Source organism: Ambystoma mexicanum, chromosome 6q (genome assembly GCF_040938575.1).
Source record: "Ambystoma mexicanum isolate Mex_15411 chromosome 6q, UKY_AmexF1_1, whole genome shotgun sequence".
NCBI lineage: Eukaryota > Metazoa > Chordata > Amphibia > Caudata > Ambystomatidae > Ambystoma > Ambystoma mexicanum.
Genome location: NC_090937.1, coordinates 1165308405 through 1165315711, shown reverse-complemented (window position 1 = coordinate 1165315711; position 7307 = coordinate 1165308405). Strand labels below are relative to the sequence as shown.

General features: G+C 39.5%; 1 long non-coding RNA gene across 1 annotated transcript; it reads right to left on the bottom strand.

Annotated features, from left to right (window-relative positions):
* Positions 1 to 6650: 6650 nt before the first annotated feature.
* LOC138515600 (uncharacterized) lies at positions 6651 to 7084 on the bottom strand. The gene is made up of 3 exons (XR_011282097.1): positions 7022 to 7084; positions 6830 to 6908; positions 6651 to 6722 (listed from the first exon to the last, which is right to left on the bottom strand). It is a non-coding gene; the product is annotated as an uncharacterized lncRNA (long non-coding RNA).
* Positions 7085 to 7307: the final 223 nt, after the last annotated feature.

The window sequence follows — 7307 nt, the reverse complement described above, 5'->3', positions numbered from 1 at the left end:
AGACATTTGGTGACTGAAGGACACCTAGTACTTATATTAGTATGTTAGGAATATGTAAAATGTATCAAGACATTTGCTGACAGAAGGACATTTAGTACTTATATTGGTATGTTAGGAATATGTAAAATGTGATATATTAGGAATATGTTATGATATGGCATTTGTAACGCGATATGATATGGCATTTGTAACCCGCCTATACACAAGTGTTTCAAGGCGCGAAAAATATGTAGAATGTAGCAAGACATTTGCTGACCAAAGGACAAGTAGAACTTATATTGATATGTTAGGAATATGTAAAATGTGATATATTAGGAATTTGTCAAATGTATCAAGACATTTGCTGACCGAAGGACATGTAGTACTTATGTTAGTATTTTAGGAATATGTAAAATGTGATATATTAGGAATATGTAGAATGTAGCAAGACATTTGCTGACCAAAGGACAAGTAGTACTTATATTGATATGTTAGGAATATGTAAAATGTGATATATTAGGAATTTATCAAATGGATCAAGACATTTGCTGACCGAAGGACATGTAGTACTTATGTTGGTATGTTAGGAATATGTAAAATGTGATATATTAGGAATATGTAAAATGTATCAAGACATTTGCTGACCGAAGTATTGGTATGTTAGGAATATGTAAAATGTGATATATTAGGAATATGTAGAATGTAGCAAGACATTTGCTGACCGAAGGACAAGTAGTGCTTATATTGCTATAATAGGAATATGTAAAATGTGATATATTAGGAATATGTAAAATGTATCAAGACATTTGCAGACCGAAGGACAAGTAGTACTTATCTTGGTATATTAGCACGGCTCAAGTACTGGGGGGATGGAGTCCATGCACTTTTTTTAGAGGGTGATCTCAGCCCCTCCCAGCTAAAATGAGAAGAATTGAATGTCCTCTTTGAATTTATGCACAGTCGTCAGGTTTGTAGGCCGGACACTTAACCACTGCATTATGTAACCTGATGAAAAATAACAAACCACTAAAGGTGAAATGTCCCATTTCGGTACTACAAGTCCCAGGAAAAACCTTTGTAATGATTCTTGGTGTTTAAAACATGCACACCTTTTAAAAACACTATTAGAAGAAAATATCGTCAATTCGTTTTCTATGTGTATTGATTTTTATGGAAGGCCATTGCCATTCGTCCTGTGTAATTTGGGTGGATATGCAAAGCCAATTTAATGAAATGTGCATATTTCAACTTGATATGCTAATTTCTGGTGACGTCGCATCTCATTGCATTTGTTGATGAGTTCCCCACTTTAATTTGTAGGACTTGACCTCTGTATATTAGGAATATGTAGAATGCATCAAGACATATACTGACCGAAAGACATGTAGTACGTGTGCATGGTCATATAATGTCAATACTTGACATGTGGTGTGAGAACTATAGTCGAGAGCAACGTTTTACATCACTTTTCTTTCTCACCCGAAAAGGCCATTTCATCGACACATTTCACCACTACTGTGGCTCCAAACTCTACCGAAGTTGGTGACTACAGCCATGTCAGCCTTTCTCCATTCAGTGTCTCCATTACAAAAAAACAGGGGGTCATCGCACCTTCACATCAAGGAAATCAATTCACCAAAACGTCAGGGGAATCAGCACCCAACGATGTCACAGGAAGTCATGTCTCATGACCTTTATCCCTAATAACATCAGAGGAAGTGATGCCACATGACTTTTGGTAATACGTCCAGAACTGACGATATAGATGTAAGTACACACTAAAATATAGCCACAATCCTCCTACGCGCATATATGTTAAATTCAATATGTACTTTCAATAGTATACTTTCAACTAATGTGTGCAAAATCACTTTACTTCATCTAACGAGATGCCGACCTATTCCTGCCTCATTGGATAATAGATGCATAAAACAAAGATCAAACAATATTATCAACTAAGTTGGAGGAAAATTACCAATGAGACATAGAAAGTGATCATAAATTGGAACCATACCAACAACTGAGTACTAATAATTAAGTGCAATGCACTACACAGAAATTAAATGTAGTACGGAAACATGAAATATCAAGGATTGTAAGGCCCAGAGGAAGCTCATAAAAGTGGAAATGAATTATAGTAATACCGCGGAGGTCCAACAACTGCTGGCCATGAAACTCTGATTTAAAGTTTTGTAACGTAAAGGAATAATACCATATTCCCAGGGAGAGGATGCAATTAGATGTATATGTGTTATAAGTATTAGTGATAGTAATATTTTGTGCACATTAGTTGGAAGTATATTATTAAAAATACCTATTGAATTTAACCTATAAGCGCATGGGAATATTGTGGCTGTATCTGTGTGTGTATTTCCTTTCTTTTTTTATCATATGTTTATTAATTTTAACAATATATACATATCACCGGAACATATGGATTTCTGTTACATTCATGGGCTGCAGATTTAGAAATATGTTAATATGCCACAATATTATAACATCCACACCCCCTCTAAACTAACCCTAAAAACTAATAGCTCTCAACCATATTGTAGCCATCTCATATGTAATCCAATGTAAAAATGAATGTGACAAGTTAATACAGACAGACAACACAACACAGCCAATACAAAGACAAGAAGGAAAAAAAAATAATAATAATTAATCATATACATTAGTAAAAGGACTCCATAATGAAAGGTAAACCTCAGCCCAATCCTTATTTTCAAATGCTACTTTCTCATATTTAGATAGTATCTGCATTTCCACCAGCCATTCTTCCACCACAGGCTTTTTCCTACTTTTCCAGACTCTAAGAATCAACTTAACAGCAATCATCAGAGCTTTGTCGATCCATGCCTCAAATTCTCTTGCAATGAGACATCTTCCCTAGGCAGTAGAAGGATCACAGTCGCAGCCGTCCTGGGAATAGTCATATTTAAGATGAGATCCACTCTGTCTAAAACCTCCTTCCAAAACATCTGCACCCTTGGACAATCCCAGAGAAAATGCAGTAAGGTCCCTCTATTCCCATCACAGCTCAAACACATATCATCTTCCAACAATGTATGTTTATGTGTATTTCCTTTCTAACACTTATAGATCAAGTGTTTTGCTCGAATCTCTTTGCTGCCACTAAACAAAATCGAGACAAAGAACACACGTTTGATTGATGAAATTATAGCAAGCTATCCCTTATCCAAGACTTTTTTTTAGTTCATAAAGTTGTAGATACAAATAAAACTTGAATAAGCTTACAATTAATAAACTAGTAAATATTTACTAAAGGAGACAAAAGATTATTGTGGTTAACAACCATATTTTAGATTGCTGCACTGAAATGCCCTGGGTGGGTTCATGATATGAAAGGGGTACATTCGGCAGAAGCACAAAAGGTGAGGGGTACTAACTTCCCAGTCAAATAAAGCCTCATATTTATGTATTTATTTATTTATTTTTACATTTAGTAAGCGCACAAAGCCCTGAGGCATTAAGGCGCTGTTACAACCAGTTACACTTGCATAGGGAAGAAAGGTCAGGTGATCAGATCAGGCAAAACAGACAATGTAAACTCAGTCATAGTCCTTAGTTAAAGAGCCAGGTTTTCAAAGCTTTTTGGAATGCCCAGTACGACGGTTCCTCCCTCAGGTACGGTGGGAGTGCGATCCAATGATGGGCGGCAATGGTGGGGAAGCTGGAGCCATCACTTTTGGCTCGCTTTGATTTGGGAAGGACAAGTCTATGAGTGTTAGCCCTCCTGGTAGGTCTGAAGCTTTTAGACAGGTGGGGGGAGCAGTGTTGGAAAGGCATTGGTGCGTGACTGTGAGTGTTTTCGAAAATGATCCTTTCCTTGATCGGGTGCCAATGGGCATTTCTTCTTGCTTAAGTAATGTGCTCTCTTTTGGGAATGTTGATGGATGCCATTATTTTGAATCACTAGTAGTTTGTGAATGTTATATGCAGAAGTGCCCGCAAATAGAGTGTTGCAATAATCCAATTGTGCTCCGATGATGGCTATTGCGATTGTGAGGCAGTTGGCTCGGGCTAGAAATAGTCTAGCAGCATTAATTAAGCTTCGAGGTGTAGGCAGCTGAGGTTTCGATGGCGTTTCCTTGGCGTGTTATAGTGAGCGAGGAGTCTACGAAGATGCCTAGAGTCTTCACTGAGGTAGAGACTGGTATCTGCAGATTGTCAATGTTAAAGTTCAGATATTGGGGACTGAGGTTTTTTATCACGGAATGGGGCCCTAGCAGTATGATCTCACTTTTTTCATCATTTAGGCAAAGGCAATTGGTTGCCATGCAGGTTTAGATGAGGGAGTAGGTTGTGTTCAGAGTGTTGGAGTCTTTGAGGTAGTTTCCGGTGAGGGGTAGCAGAATTTGCATGTCATTGGCATAATTTGTGTAGGAAATGCGGATGCAGCCTAGTAGGTCGAAGAGGGGTTTGGTTAAAATATTCTAACGTGTCAGTGAGACATAGAACCCTTGGGGCACTCCGCACGAAATGGGGGAGGGCGGGGCAGATGCGACTTCTGAGAAGACTCTGATTGATCTGTCAGCTAGGAAAGAAGCTACCCAGGCGGTGGCTTTTGCTGAGAAGTTGACAGCTGAGGTTAGATGACTGCAGAGAATTCTACGGTCCACTAAGTCAAAAGCAGCAGAGAGGTCTAGGTGGAGTAGCAGAGCAGGCCAATATGCGTCTCTGAGAGAGTACAGTTGATTTTTCAAGTCAAGAAGGGCAGATTCCGTCCCATGACTGGGTTTGAAGCCGGATTGGCGCAGACTTAGAATTTGGTTGGAAAACAGAGCTGTGGAGATTGACATGGTCATCATAGTGTGGGTTATACATGCTCCCACACCCTCACCCATACTCATAAATGCATGTCCCCCAGGAACTTTCATCATATGCTAAGTATTACTGTCAAATGGGCCAATTCTTTGACCATACCTCACATGCTTGCACCATATGCCCCATCATTGCAATAATAGGAACTTGTACCCCTGTCATATGCCTATTACTGACATTCCCCCTCGCCGCCACCTTGCTTTAGTGGCAGACAGAACAGTCCATTATTTGGAGGAAGACTGTACTGCCTGCCTCTGAGCAGGGGCGTAACAAAACGGTATGCTATTTATTTAAAGAAATTGCAATGCAGACCACTTTCTGCTCTGCAAAATGTGTAGCATGCAATAATAAGAGGCCAGTGGGTCATAGCAGTTCTGTCCCTGCCACCACTTCCATGCTTTCATTTTCTTTCCTCTGGAGCTCCTATTGGTTTGCTATCTGTGTGCGATCTGACAATGACTGGAGATGGAGCATCTACAGGCTCTACCTGTCCCTTGCACATGAGGTAGGAGCATTGCATCGAGCAATCTTGAAAATCGAACTTTGTTCTGTGCAAAAAAAAGAAAAATCGTATTTTTTTGCAAATTGTGGAAAAAAAGAAAAAAGCATACCGGATAATTTCTTTTTTAATCCTGCACGTTTTCCTTCTGTGCGCATGTTCCTGTCTGCTGCCCACATGCTAATTCTGAGGTGAGAGCCACTTCAGAAAGCCTTTCCTGTGGCCTCATGGCTTTTCAAACATGGCTGTCGTATTTTATTATCACTAAAGGCTCACAGTGGCCTCCAGCAACTGCCTTTTCTGCCTGCCTATTGGTCACCTGCAGTATCATATTGGCCTATGGTGGACCGGTAGGCTTCAGCCGGCCCACCCCGTCCAAGGTCCGCCTCTAAGGTCCCTGTCAGCTTCCCTGTCTGCTTTACAGGCTGCAACATGAGAGATTTCTGCAACAGGCAAACCCTCAAGGAGGCTGCTACCCCTGGATTATTGGACTGCCATGACTCTCTTACCATATTCTATTTGGGTTAGTTCCCTCCTTCTTGATTTACCTGCACTTCCTTCTCGGGTGGTACTCTCAACTCTTCCTGTTATGTACTCATTTGAAGCTTTATCTATACTCACCCCTACCATCTGACTACCACTCGAAATTCCTTAACTACTGGTCTCCCATATAACTTGAAAGTCAAACTTGGGTGTATTTCTGCATTTAGTTAAAAGTCACACTTAGGTGTATTTTTGCATTTTAGTTGAAAGTCAAACTTTAGTGTGTTTTTGCATTAACTTGAAAGTTAAACTTCGGTGTATTTTTGCATCTAACTTTGGCCATTGATTGTAACTTGCTAGCCCAGTGACTGTTCAATATTGTTTAACTTGTTTACTCCTCCCTCTGTCTCTTCTCTTTTCCAAGAAAGAAACAAAGGGGTAGACCTGCACTATAGTTCCTGATCCTTCAGGTATTATGCAGCGAAAAACTATAAGTTGGATCAGTGAAACGGGTTAACTCTGGCAGAATTTAGAACATATCATCTTTTATTTAAATTGTTTTATTACAAAAATATATCATTAATTACATAAGAATTCTAAAAACATCAGCAGTTCATCATCTCATTCATACCTTCATACAATCCCCATTCTGACATATCTATCTAAAAAAACATCAAGTGATACCCAATGCTTAATTTTTAGTAGAACATCTGTTATTGCTGTTTGTTAACATTTTTCAGCAATGACCCAGTCCATAATTTCAAGTGTCATTGTATAACTGGTATGATGTTTGACCAGATATCGTATTACTAGAGAAAAGCGTCGACACGTGTTTCGGTCAGAGACCTTCTTCAGGACGTTGGGCAGGAGGACACTTCTCCGCCCTATTATATACTTGTATGGGCCAAAGTTCAATCTAAAAACAATAAGAAAAACCAGAATGTCAACCCTATTTCTTTTTAGAGGTGACGCATTAGTGTCACATTTGTGTCAAAATTAAATCGAGACAATCGCCTTACTCACCCCCAAGAAGCAATTCCTAGGATCGTGAGAAAGGACCCACGGGATTAATCCTCCACTGGTCTCGGTATTTATATCGAGCCTGTGGAATCAACACATACCAAAAACACACTTAATATTTATTCCATGAATCAAAACGAGACTTGTAACTATACAACTGTCAAGCTAAGAATGATATATAAAAAGGCCACTTACACCTATCTGGTGGCACAAGGAGCAACTCGTGCGAGGACTGCACGGTTATGTAAGTCGGACGTGCACTGGTGTATTGCAAGCACTAAATCCTCACTGGACCCATCAACAACTGCAATAAAATTAGAGATATACGGATTAGCCCCCGTAAATCACACAGTGTCACTTTGTTTTCCCATATATGATCACCATCGTGTTGGACTCATCTGTTGTCAACATTAAACTCAGAGTACCGATGCTCTAGCCTTCTTTCACAAGCTGCTTACCCCCGTGAGAACATCATACTCGA